Source organism: Bos taurus, chromosome 21 (genome assembly GCF_002263795.3).
Source record: "Bos taurus isolate L1 Dominette 01449 registration number 42190680 breed Hereford chromosome 21, ARS-UCD2.0, whole genome shotgun sequence".
Classification (NCBI taxonomy): Eukaryota; Metazoa; Chordata; class Mammalia; order Artiodactyla; family Bovidae; genus Bos; species Bos taurus.
In genome coordinates, this window is record NC_037348.1 from 21517985 (window position 1) to 21531999 (window position 14015).

At 48.3% G+C, this 14015-nt stretch overlaps 1 protein-coding gene across 1 annotated transcript in view; it reads left to right on the forward strand.

Annotated features, from left to right (window-relative positions):
- Positions 1 to 1338: 1338 nt before the first annotated feature.
- SEMA4B (semaphorin 4B) overlaps positions 1339 to 14015 on the forward strand; it is a 98400-nt gene continuing 85723 nt past the window's right edge. The window contains exons 1-2 of the mRNA XM_024982321.2: positions 1339 to 1723; positions 5145 to 5512. The gene's annotated coding sequence lies outside the window, so the exon portion shown is untranslated. The remainder of the gene's footprint in view (positions 1724 to 5144; positions 5513 to 14015) is intronic.

Here is a 14015-nt window from a genome sequence, read left to right on the forward strand (position 1 = left end):
GCTTTGGCCACCAGGAGGTGGCAGTCTGCCTGGATCCTAAGGACAGCTCACCGTGGCTCCCAGTAATGGCTTGAGGGTGTCTCCGGATTTCTTTCCACCAGGGAAGGTTACAAGGGGAAGCCAGGTGTCTGCAGCTTGGAAATGGGTTCTCATCAGACATGGAATCAGCCGGCATCTTGTTCTTGGAGCCCCAGCCTCCAGAAATGTGAGAAGTACAAGTTACCTGTTTCAGCCACCTGTCTGGGGTGATCTGTTACAGCAGCCTGAGCTGACTGGGACAACGTGCATAGTAACTCCGTGAAGAAGGTAATCATTTTGCCCAGAACAGAGCAGGACTTTCAACGGCAGGTTAGTGAGTTTTCCACTGTGTCATGGGATGTACCACAGGGTGTTGTGGTCTCCCCAAGTCTCCCCTCACTTAATTAAATAGAAAATATGTCTTTGGAACCTGCCTCCCTGAATTCAGCGTAGATATAGAAATTTATTGGAAGCATTAGCTCTTTTCCTTTGAACCAGAGTTACCTCTTCAGTCATTTAAAAAATTTTATGACTATTTATTTTTATTTATCTGGCTGCACCAGATCTTAGGTGGGGCATGCAGGATCTTTAGTTGTGGCATGTGGGATCTAGTTCCCTGACCAGGGATTGAACCCGGACCCCCTGCATTGGGAGCACAGAGTCTTAGCCTCCAGACCACCAGGAAAGTCCTTCTTCAATCATTTAGACCTGAACTTCATTAGGAGGTAATTAGGTTTCCTCTCCGATTACTCGGTGGTGGTTATGCAGAAGGCCCAATGGAAAAGTTGTGTGATCACTTAGCCAGGTCGCAAGGCAGCAGGAGGGTTAAAACCTGCGCACTGAATATATGCTCAAGCTGGTGAGAGGAGTCAGTGATAGACTTTAGGATTAGCTTTGCCAAAATATCTTAGAAAAGAAAGAGATTAAAGATTCTACAGAAGTGTAGATTTTTCAGTCTCCTCGCTAAATAGAGAGTGGTATGGCTGCTGATCGAGAATGTTTATGTCTGTTTCGGGGAGTCAGGGCAGGGGTGTCCAGAAGGGAGATGCACAGAGAGCTGCCTTTGGAGTTTGGACATCCCTCATTCTCTCCCCCACCACCACTCCCACTCTGCCCCCCACCTCAACCTTGAATCCTGGGTACAGTGAGCAGGGCAGTTACCCAGATTCCTGGGCAAGGTTTCCTCTTGGCATCCAGACCCAAAGAGATCAGGGAGGCCACGAGTGTTGAAATAGCCTGGCAGGAGGAATGCTGAGTCTGTCTTCCTGCCAATGGCAGGCACAGGATGTTCCAAATACAGCCTGGTCCTTTGCTCTGGGTACAGATGAGTCTAGATTCTGAGGGGCCTGGAGCTTACACAGTTGGATTGGCCGAGGAAGGGATCCTTTCTGAGAAAATAATACAAAATTAGGGAGACCCTTGGAAGGGGCCTATGTGAGTGAGGGATCCTGAAGTGTAAGCTTCAGAGAGAGTTATGTATGGAGAAGAAAGTGAAATAGGATGAGGAGATAGAGCTTATGGAAGGGGAGGCTACTCTAGACTGGAGTAGTCAGGGGAGGCTGACGTCTAAGCTACAAACCAAACAACAAGGAGCCGGCCATGAGGCCACCGGTGTGAAGAATATTCTGAGCAGAAGAACAGTCAGTGCAAAGTCCCTGGGGCTGGATCAGGCCTGGAATGGTGGGACCTCGAGAAGATGAGTGTGGTGAGCCAGGGGAGAGGGCTGGGTGGTGAGTTCAGGGGACGGGGCAGGGGCTGGTTCCTCGTGGGCCTTCAAGACTTGGTACTGCTGCTGCTGCTGCTGCTGCTGCTAAGTTGCTTCAGTCGTGTCCGACTCTGTGCGACCCCATAGACGGCAGCCCACCAGGCTCCCCCGTCCCTGGGATTCTCCAGGCAAGAACACTGGAGTGGGTTGCCATTTCCTTCTCCAATGCATGAAAGTGAAAAGCGAAAGTGAAGTCGCTCACTTGTGTCCAACTCTTAGCGACCCCATGGACTGCAGCCCACTGGGCTCCTCCGTCCATGGGATTTTCCAGGCAAGAGTACTGGAGTGGGTTGCCATTTCCTTCTCCAATGCATGAAAGTGAAAAGCGAAAGTGAAGTCGCTCACTTGTGTCCGACTCTTAGCGACCCCATGGACTGCAGCCCACCAGGCTCCTCCGTCCATGGGATGTTCCAGACTTGGTAAGGACTTCGTTGTTCCAGGATCTGCGGGAGGCTATTGAAAACTTTTATGTGAGACTAAATATAAAATCAACATTATAGGGACTTTCCTGGTGGTCCAGTGGTTAAGACTTCAATGCATGGGGCAAGGGTTCAATCCCTGGTCCAGAAACTATGACCCCTCATGCCCCAAGGCACAGCCAAAAAATAAAATAAATAAACTAAGGAAACTTTATAAACCCAATTCCAGTCCCACGTACTTAGGTATGAAATATATATTTTTTTTTTCAAAGAGCTTCATAGTGGTGTTTCCTGGTGGCTCAGACAGTAAAGAATCCACCTGTACTGCAGGAGACCTGAGACCTTTCCCTTGGTTGGGAAGATCCCCTGGAGGAGGGTATGACAACCCCACTCCAGTATTCTTGCCTGGAGAATCCCATGGCCAGAAGAGCCTGGTGGGCTACAGTCCATGGGGTCACAAACAGTCAGACGTGGCTGAAAGACCATTTAAAAAAAAATGGTTTGCAGAAAATTCCAGAAAGAGGATGGCCAGTGGGGTTGGGGGTGTGTCAGCAGGACCTGGTCCTTTTAGGTCTGATGGTCAGAGGCGCAGCCCCCAGGAACACTCCCCAGGAACAGAGGGGTGGTTCCTCCCATCTCCTACCATGTCTCTTTCCCTGTTACTGTCACTCACGGTCACCCCACGGGGCCCTTGGGGAGCAAAAGGGCTGATGTGTGTCTGCCCTGCCGGACGTCACAGTCTGGACAGCTTCTGAAACCCTGGGTCGAGCCTGCGGAATAGAGACAACCTCAGAGTGCCCTTGTATGTATGCATGCAAAGTCGCTTCAGTTACATCTGACTCTGTGCAACCCTATGGACTGTAGTAGCCCTCCAGGCTCTTCTGTCCATGGAATTTTCCAGGTAAGAATACTGGAGTGGGTTAGCATGCCCTCTTCCATGGGATCTTTCCAACTCAGAGACAGAACCCACATCTCTTATATCTCCTGCTTTGGCAGGCAGATTCTTTACCAGTAGCACTGCCTGGGAAGCCCCAAGCTCCCCTTAGCAATCCCTGAGGACTCTAGGAGTGAGCATCCTTGTTTCCAGAATATCTGACAGCCACCACCTTTGGGTAGAAGGGAAGGACGCCCTCTGAACAACTGGCTGCGATCTGGCTGGGACGTGTGGTCTGGCCATGACCTCTCAACCTCCAGAAGGCCAATCTCCATAGGAACCTCTGAAACATGCCGCCTAGGGGAAGAGGAAGAAGGAATTGCATTGTTGCAGGTGGCTAATGAATGGATCTGCCCTGCGGTGAGGAGGGAGGAAATGTGGAGTGGGAAGAGAATCTTCAAGTCAGGGAAGGAGGTGGGCAATGGGGGGTGGACCATCGGTGGATGCGGTGTATACCGGGGAAGCCTTGGCCCCTCCGCCAGGTTCCTCCTTCCCCCCACCGAATCCCCAGGGACTCAGGGCCTCCCTGGACAAGGCCAGGACAACATTATTGGACATCCTGGAGTCTAAGACAAGAAACCAGTCAACATGGTAGTCTAGCGATTTGGGACTTGGGAATGGGAAGACCCAGGAACTGGTCTTGGTGAAGATTGAAGAGTGGTCTTCCAGTGGGGTCTACTGCTGGAGAGGATTTGGGTTTTAACACTGAGTTTGAGACAGCCAAACAAAGGGCTTCCTAAAAAAAAATTTTTTTTAGTGTGTATTTATTTGGCTGTGCCAGGTCTTAGTTGTGGCATTTAAGATCTTTAGTTGCAACATGTGGGAGCTATTACTATTTCCATGACCAAGGCTCTAACCCCTGGCACCCTGCATTGGAAGCTCAGTGACTTAGCCACTGGACCACCAGGGAAGTCCCCCAAAGGGCCTGGGGCCAAGTTACAGTGGTTCTTATGGGGCCTGGAGGAAAGTGTTTGTCCACACTTCAAGTAATGAGAGAAAAGGGGGGGGGGTGCGGGGGGAGGGGGGAAGTTAAACTGTTTTAAAAAAAAAAAGAGAAACACCTTCAGAAACTTGAGAAACTGGTTAACTAGTCATGGAATCCCAGCGGGCCTGCCTAAGAGGGAACAATAGTTGAGGATTTCCGCCCCCTCCAAAAAACCAAAACCAAAACCAAAACACCAACCGACCAACCAGCAAACAAAGAAACAATGGAGAGACCCTGGAAACAGCGCTTGTGACTGGACCCTTTACCCCAGCAGTGACGGCAGTCCACAGTGAGACCCTGCCCCCAGTCAACAGAAAATCAAGGCAGACAAAGCCTATCTCTGGAGCAGTATAGCAGCAGCCCTCGCGTTAAGCTCTTAGTGGGCTAGACCAACAGGTTGAAAAGGCTCTGAGGCAGGCAACCTGGGTGGGCCCCAGGAAGACAGGATTGTAAACAGGTAGAGGAAACCTCAGGCTTCCCAGGTGGCTCAGTGGTGAGAACCCGCCTGCCATGACAGGAGACAGGTTTGGTCCCTGGGTAGGAAGATCCCCTGGAGGAGGGCATGCCAATCCCCTCCAGTGTTCTTGTCTGGAGAATCCCATGGACAGAGGAGCCTGGTGGGCTACAGTCCGTGGGGGTCATAGTCAGTGACTAAACACACACACACACACACACAGGTTCACTTACGTAAAGGAAACCTCATTTCAGTTCCCTTTCTTGATTAAGACAAAGCTCCTCCTGGGATGGGGTGGGGCAGTTGATCAACAAAGGCCAGAAGGTGGCAGTGTCTACTCAGGGAGGGGCGGGGGGCCCGCCCACAGGCAGAGTCACCCAGGCGTGCAGCCCCTTACGGCCCCTTGCGCTGATCCCAGCCCTCCAGGCCTTCCTCCCTTGGCCTGGAGATGGTCTGCCCACGAGGTAAATTCAGGCAGGGACCAAGTGCCCAGGCCGTGAGCTGTGTGCCAGCTGGGATGGCCCTGGCCCTTGAGATCTAAACAGAATCTCCTCTCACTCCTGTCACAGGAAGTGGGACCCCTGGCATCTTCCTCACCGTTCCCCGGGCTCAAGCGTCAAGACGCCTTGTGTTCCAGGCCCCGATGGCCGGAGTCTAGCACCACTGCCTCCCAAGCCCCTTCCTCTCCCTTCTCCATCCTCTGTCTCCTCTGCTGTCCACCCGTCCCGGACTCAGAGTCAGGGAAGAAGAACAAGAGAATGACAAACGTGGGTGAGGATGCGGAGTAACTGGAACATTTTCCCCCTCTTTGGTGCACCGTGTGCTTGAGGGATCTTAGTTCAATCAGGGATTGAATGTGGGCCACAGCAGTGAAAGCGCTGAGTCCTAACCACTGGACCACCAGGGAATTCCCACAACTCTTTTGTGTTTTACTGAGGTATGACTTGATGTAAAATATTATATAAGCTTCAGGTGTCCAACATAGTGATTCACAATTTTTTTTAATAAATTTTATTTATTTATTTATTTTTGGCAGTGCCGGGTCTTCCTTGCTGTGAGGGGTTTTCTCTAGTTTCAGCGAGTGGGTGCTACTCACTAGTTGTGCTGGCAAACTCCTCATTGCAGTAGCTCCTCTTATTGCAGAGCACGGGCTCTAGAGCATGTAGGCTTCAGCAGTTGTGGCACATGGGCTCCGTAGTTGCAGCTCCCGGGCTTGGTGTGCACAGGCTCTATAGTCATGGCACACTGGCTTAGATTCTCTGTGTCATGTGGGACCTTCCCAGGTTGAACTTGTGTCTTCTGCATTGGCAGGAGGATTCTTTACCACTCAGCCACCAGGGAAGGCCATGATTCACAATTTTTAAAGGTGGTATTCCATTTATGCTGCTGCTACTGCTGCTAAGTCGCTTCAGTCGTGTCCGACTCTGTGAGACCCCACAGATGGCAGCCCACCAGGCTCCCCCGTCCCTGGGATCCTCCAGGCAAGAACACTGGAGTGGGTTGCCATTTCCTTCTCCAATGCACGAAAGTGAAAAGTGAAAGTGAAGTCGCTCAGTCCTGCCCGCCTCCCAGCGACCCCATGGACTGTAGCCCATCAGGCTCGTCCGCCCATGGGATTTTCCAGCCAAGAGTACTGGAGTGGGGTGCCATTGCCTTCTCCAATTCCACTGGAGTGGGGTGCCATTGCCTTCTCCAATTCCATTTATAGTTATTTCAAAATATTGGCTGTATTCCCTGTTTCCTACAATATATTCTTGCAGTTTATTTATTTTATATGTAGAAGTTTGTGCCTCTTAATTCTCTGCCCCTATCTTTTCCCTCCCCTGTCTCCTCTTCCCATAGTTAACCTACTAGATTATTCTCTATATCTATGAGTCTCTTTTTGTTATATTCGCTAGTTTATTTTTTAGATTACACATATAAGTGATATCGTCTGACTTATTTCACCGAGCATAATACCCTATAGATCCAACCATGTTGTCGCAACTGGCAAATTCTTTCCTTTTTATGGCTGAGTAATATTCATTATGTTGTTGTTGTTGTTTTATCCTACATCTTCTTTATCCATTCATCTGTTGATGGACGCTTGGGTTGCTTCTATATCTCGGCAATTATAAATAATGCTGCTGTGAACATTGTGGTGTGTGTACTTTTTCAGATTAGTGTTTTAATTTTGGGGGGAGGTATACCTAGGAGTGGGATTGCTGGGTCGTTTGGCAGTTCTATTTTTAGTTTTCTGAGAAACCTCAGTGTGGTTTTCTACAGTGACTACACTAATTTATATGCCCACCACTGGTGTATGAGGATTCCCTTTTCTCCACATCCTCACCATTTACTTGTGTCTTTTTGATGATAACCATTCTAACAGATGTTTGGTGATCTCTTATTGTGGCTTTAATTTGCATTTCTCTGATGATTAACAGTGTTGGGCATCTTTTCATGTGCTTGTTGGCCATCTGTAAGTCTTCTTTGGAAAAATGTCTATTCAGATCTTCCACCCATATTTCAATGGGGTTGTTTGGGAGTTTTTTATGTTGAGGTGTATGAGCTCTTTATGTACATTTAATATTAACTATTATTTGTTATATCATTTGCAAATATTTTCTCCCATTTAGTAGGTTGTCTTTTCAGAAATCGGAACTTTAACACACTGTTGGTGAGAATGTAAAATGATACAGCTGTTGCAGGAGGGGGGACCCCTTCCAGGGCCCGAAAGTGGGCTCTTGTCTAACACTCGGAAATGAATTGTCTGAAGAGACACATGCGCTGACAAAGCAAGAGATTTTATTGGGAAGGGGCGCCCGGGCAGAAAGCAGTGGGGTAAGGAAGCCCAGGAGGACTGCTTTGCCATGTGGCTCGCAATCTTGGGTTTTATGTTGATGGCATTAGTTTCCAGGTTGTCTTTAGCCAATCATTCTGAATCAGAGTCCTTCCTGGTGGCACATGCATCACTCAGCCAAGATGGATGCCAGTGAGAAGGATTCAGGGAGGTAGTCAGACACATAGTGTCTCCTTTTGACCTTTCCTGAACTCTTCCGGTTGCTGGTGGCTTATTAGTTCTATGTTCCTTACCAGGACCTCCTGTCATAAAACAACGCATGCAAATGGTTACAGGGTGTCTGGCCAGGGGGGGCAGTTTCAGTCAGTGTGCTTCCCCTAACACAGCCACTGTAGACAATAGTATGCTACCTGCTACCCTGATAAGTTGCTTTAGTCGTATCCGACTCTGTGCGACCCCATAGACGGCAGTCCAGGCTCCCCCATCCCTGGAATTCTCCAGGCAAGAACACTGGAGTGGGTTGCCATTTCCTTCTCCAATGCATGAAAGTGAAAAGTGAAAGTGAAGTCACTCAGTCGTGTCCGACTCTTAGCGACCCCGTGGACTGCAGCCTACCAGGCTCCTCCGTCCATGGGATTTTCCAGGCAAGAGTACTGGAGTGGGGTGCCATCGCCTTCTCCAAGACAATAGTATACCAGTCCTCAAAAATTAAAAGTAGAATTACCATATGATGCAGCGATTCCACTTCTAGGTGGACACCTGAAAGAATTGGAAGCAGGGTTTCAAAGAGATGTTTGTATACCCATGTTCATAGCAGCATTAATCGTAACAGCCAAAAGATGGAAGCAGCCCAAGTGTTTACCGATGGGTGAATGGATGAACAAAATGTGGTTATACTGGTGAAGGGCCGGGAAGCGTGGCGTGCTTCAGTTTGTGGGGTCGCAAGGAGTCGCACACAACTTAGTCACTGAACAACAACAACAACACAATGGAATGTTATCAGCCTTAAAAAGGAAGAATATTCTGACGCATGCTGCACCATGGATTAACCTCGAGGACAGTGTGCTAAGTGAAATGAGCCAAACATAGTACAGTATGTTTCCACTCATATGAGGTACTGAGAATGGTCACACAGACAGAAAATAGAATGGTGGTTGCCAGAGGCTGGAGGAATGGAAAGTTATAGTTTAATTGGTACAGAATTTTGTGTGGGGAAGATGAAAAGAATTCTGAAGATGGAATGGGGTGATGGCTCTGAACAAGGAGGATGTACACCTAGAAATGGTTAAAAACATAAATTTTATGTTATGTGTATTATGTGGGTTGCCATTTCCTCCTCCAGGGGAATCTTCCTGATCCAGGGATTGAACCCACATCTCCTGTGTCTACCTGATGAGCCATCAGGGAAACCATGTATATTTTACCACACTTGTTTTAAAAAAGGTCCTTTGTCCCTGCCACTGGGGATTTCTCACTGGACACACACCTCCCAGGCAGAGGCTCCTGCTATTTTGTTCTGGCCCCTTTTCATTTTTCTGATCTTCTCCCCTGTCTTCTTCTCTCTGATGGGGGGTCCCTTTCCCCCAAGTTCCTGTTAAGACCCCAGTAAAGCTGTTCAGTTCCTCCAATGTTTAACCATGTCCCTGGCACCTCCCCTTCCTCAGCCGAAGTGACTGATCCAGATACTCACTGAAAGAATAACAGTTCTCACGCTGCTAAAGGCCGTGGAAACGTGGCATCTGGTGTGTACTTTGGGCCCCTGAAGAATTGAGTCGTCCAAGTCCACAATTGAGATGCCATCTTCTCTCCACCAGCTGCCAGGCTGAGGATAGACCTGGGGGCCCCAGGAGTGAATTTGTCAGAGTAAAGGCCTCTCTGGGCATCCTTTTGGCAGCTTGCAAACAGGCCCTGCTGGCAACATTCCATGTGTCTGAGCATCGGGGATCAAGCCTCAGAAGCGCAGGGCCTGGGCATAAAGCAGAGAATGAGGAATCCCCAAGCCCAGGCCAGGTGAACTCAGTGTGGGACAAAGTGACTGGGGACCGGAACCACAGGAGTGACAGGAGGTGCTGGAGGACTGCACATCAAGAAAGTCTGCACCTGTGTGTGTGTGTGTGTGTGTGTGTGTGTGTGTGTGTGTGTGTGCGCCTGTGTGTGTAGACATCCCTGGAGAGGTCTTGGGGGTGGGGAAGATTAAAGGAAAAATGGGGAAGCTCTCCCCCTGGATGATTATGACCAATCCCGCAGGGAAACAGACAGTGCCTCCCAGGCATAGATCTCCAAAGCAGAGGCAAGAGAGGGCCCCTGAGAAGTCTTCAGAACAAAAACTTCCACTTGATAAGTGCTTACCAAGTGCCAAGCGCTAAACACTAACGTGCTTAGTCACTAGTTATGTCCGACTCTTTGCAACCCCATGGACCATAGCCCATCAGGCTCCTCTGTCCATGGGGATTCTCCAGGCAAGAATACTGGAGTGGGTTGCCATGCCCTCCTCCAAGGGATCTTTCCAACCCAGGGATTGAACCCAGGTCTCCCACATTGCAGGCGGATTCTTTACTGTCTGATAGTAGCTTCAACTATTCCCGCTACATGCCAGGTTGGCTGTGTTCTAAGCCAGCTAATAAACCTGCAGTGCCAGCCAATTAGGTGATTTAAAATAGTCTAGTAGCTGCATGTTATTTTATTTATTGTTTAAGAAATACAGACAGGGGACTTCCCTGGTGGTCCAGTGGTTGGGACGCTACATTCCACTTCAGGGGATTCAAATTCGATCCCTAATCAGGGAAGTAAGAGCCCTAACCCTAACCCCCTCAAAAAAAAAAAAAAAAGGTATCTGGGGACTTTGCTGGTGGTCCATTGCATTGGTTAAACTCCGAGCTTCCAATGCAAGGGTCACAGGTTCAATTCCTGTTCAGGGAACTAGGATCCCACATGCTGTTTGGCATGACCAAAAAAATTTTAGATAGGAAGAAATACAAACAGACATGTATGTTAATACAAGCATGTACGAAGAAGAAAAGTGAAAGTGTTAGTTGCTCAATCGTGTTCAACTCTTTGTGACCCCATGGATTGTAGCCCACCAGGCTCCTCTGTCCATGGGATTCTCTAGGCAAGAATACCGGAGTGGGTAGCCATTCCCTTCTCCAAGTAACAAACATGTACACCTAATGAGTATATGGGAGATATCCAGGGGAAAATTAGTAACTGCTCGGTATTATTAAAAGTTTTTTTAAAAGTGAAAGTAACTCTAAAATATATTCTATTTATCCTAAAAGATGTAAAATATTAATTATCTGTGAGATATTTTGCATTCTCTTTTCTTATTAAGTCTTCAAAATCCAAAGTGCATTTATACTTAGGGCACACCTCAGTCTGAAGGAGCCACATTTTCAAGTGCTCCATGGATGCAGGTAGCTGATGGTTACTCTACTGGACAGAATCGTTTAGATATATTAATATTAATTCTCAATATAAGCACTTTAGCTACATTAATGCACTTAACCCCCATCCTCATGTTTTGTTATCCTCATTTTACAGAGGGCAGAAGTTCTTTGTCCAAGGCCACCCAGGAGGAAGGTAGCTAAGTCGGGATCTGAGCCACCAAGCTCAGCAAGCGCGGGATGGAGACCTGGTCTCCTGTAATAAGCACTCTGGCTGTCACCGCTATGTGTCTCCTCTCCCTTAGGACATAAAGTGAAAGGCGGTCTGCTCTTACTCCCTCTGCTTTACAGAGCAGAACAGAGGCTGCTGCTGGTGGTTTACTCGCTAAATCATGTCCGACTCTTGCGACCCGTGGACTGTAGCCCGCCTGGCTCCTCTGTCCAGAATGCGATTTTTCCAGACAAGAATACTGGAGTGGGTTGCCATTTCCTTCTCCAGGGGAATCTTCCCAACCCAGGGACTGAACCCAAGTCTCCTGCATTGCAGGTGGATTCAAGGAAGCCCAGAACTGAGCATAAGAGAGGCTAAAGGGTCTTGCCCTGTAGGTGGTCCCAGTGTGATCTGAACCTACGTGGAGCAAACACTTGGGAGACATCATTTCACACTGCAATGAGCGTCAAGGAAGGAAAGGGTGTGGCTATTTGCATCCCACCCTGAAGGCTAAATCTGCTTTGAAACTTTCAATGGAAGGACTTTCTTGGTGGTCCAGTGTTTAATATGCTGCCCTTCCATTGCGGAGGGCACAGGTTCGATTCTTGGACAAGGAACTAAGATCCCATGAGCTGCTGCTTGGCCCCACCCCCCCCCCCAAAAAAAAAGTTCAAAGGAAAAATGACCCCACAGCTCAAAGTAGGAGTGAGAAAGCTCTTTAGACCATTTTCTACACCATCATTTTAGATGGCTGCCTGAAAGTCATTCAAACAATGCACCATCATCTATTTCAGCAGCCCCTAGTTGAGGACAATTTTTCACAAATATGAGTAGCTCTGTGATGAACATTCTTATACTTTCCAGTTTGCCAGTAAGGCAAAAAGATTTTAATCTCCACTGCTTTGTTCATTGTCTGGCATTCAGGGTGTATAGGAGGGAGTCCAGTGAACTCAGCAAGCCTCACATGTCCCCATGCATAGAAGAATCCCTGAGCTTGGCCACTTACCTGTATGTTCGTAACTTCACTTTCTCATCGCACAGGCTCGTTTCACCTGTGTCCAACACTTGGTTCCACCTAGCTTCCTGCTCTCTGATGTGCTTCTGCTCAAGAGGAAACATTTCTGGGCCACAAGGTCAGCCCAGGATGCCCCCGCTACGGTGTGCATGCTCAGTTGCTCAGACGTGCCTGACTCTTTGCAACCCCGTGGACTGTGGCCCACCAGGCTCCTCTGTTCATGGAATTTCCCATGCAAGAATACTGGAGTGGGTTGCCAGTTCCTCCTCCAGGAAATATTCCCAACCCAGGGATGGAAGCCATGTCTCCTGTGACTTCTACATTGGCAGAGGGATTCTTTACCATTAGCTCCACCTGGGAAGCCCCTCTCCTAGGGCACGTTATGCAAAAAAGATACTTCTGCAGGTCCTCCATTCCACCTTGCTCTCTGGAGAATCAGGATAGACCTCCATGGAGCCTTTGCCTCCTGTTTCGTGGAAATGTTTGTTCTGGTTCCTGGCTTCTTCCCAGTTTCCATCTGACTGCCCTTTTACCCTTCAGTCAGGTTTTATCTCTTACTCGATGGGCACTTTGTTTGCTGACAGGATCTCAATTGAAACAGTGCCGTTAATTGCCTTTCTATGTTTTTAACTAGAAAGGAAATTCAATTAGGGTACCTGAATATTGGAAAGGGAAGACACAACCCCTGCCCCATTTATGCCCAGGCATCTTTCTCTTACTTTTGCTCAATTTCTAAAAGGGTCTGGGGCCCATTCAACCCTGAATATTCATTGGAAGAACTGATGCTGAAGCTGAAGCTGCAGTACTTTGGCTACCTGATGGAAAGAATCAACTCCCTGGAAAAGACCCTGATGCTGGGAAAGATTGAAGGCAGGAGGAGAAGGGCAGAAGGGCACGACAGAAGATGAGATGGTTGGATGGCATCACTGACTCGATGGATATGAATCTCAGCAAAGTCTGGGAGATGGTGAAGGACAGGGAAGCCTGACATGCTGCAGTCCATGGGGTCACAAAGAGTCGGACATGACTTAGTGACTGAACAACAACAACAACGGGGGCCCACCGGAAAATCAGAACTGTGCCTGGAGGATGAGGTGGGCCTGAGTGATCACCAGGTTGGACCTTGCACTGTCTGCTCTTTTGAAGACTTTTTCAAAAGAACCACCCTTCTCTTTGTTCCTCCCTTTCTCTTCCCTGCCCCAGGGGCAGACTTTCTACTCAGGACCATTCATCAGGAAGAGATCCGCCTTTAGGGCTCTGTGAATACTCTCCAGTGCCTGTGTAGGTGGATGCCAGTGGCAGCTTGTAGTAAAGATGCCTCATCTTGGCTCTGCTGGATCCTCTGCTTGCCCCACAGGCTGAAGCTCAAATTTCAGCTAGGAAAAAAAAAAGTTACAAATTACTTCCTAACCCCAAGCCTTTCTCATTACCAGCAGTAACCTCCAGTGTGAGCATCTGAAACGCCAAGAACTTATTGTATTGATTGCTTTCTCCCTCTTTTTAATGACACGGTATATTCATCTGCTAGTGTTACTGTAACAAATACCAGAGACCGGGTGGTTCAACAACAAGAATTTATTTTCTTACACTTCTGAAGCTTAGAAGTCCAAGATCAAGGTGTTGGCTCCTTCTGAGGCTTCCATTTGCAGATGGCCATCTTCTCCAGTGCTACTCACTGGTTATAGCAAACACCCTCTTCCAACAACACAAGAGATGACTCTACACATGGACATCACCAGATGGTCAGTACTGATGAAGGAGGAAACAGACAGAGCTGGACTCCATCTTAGGCCAGGCTGTGAACATTAGGGTACATGCATGGTCACCCTCCCAATGGACTCTGAACTTGGTGCCCAGTGTCTATAGAAATGGCATACCAATGGAAAACCAGACCCCCTGATAAAAGAGCCTCAGGACTTGTACTTGGACTCTCCATTGCCTAAAAGAATATGCTAATTATCTCTGTAACAGAACAAAATCATAAATTCCATTATGTTTATTGGGATATGACCATAGGCCTATTGATAAACATCCACTGTCTATCTAGTCTTGTGA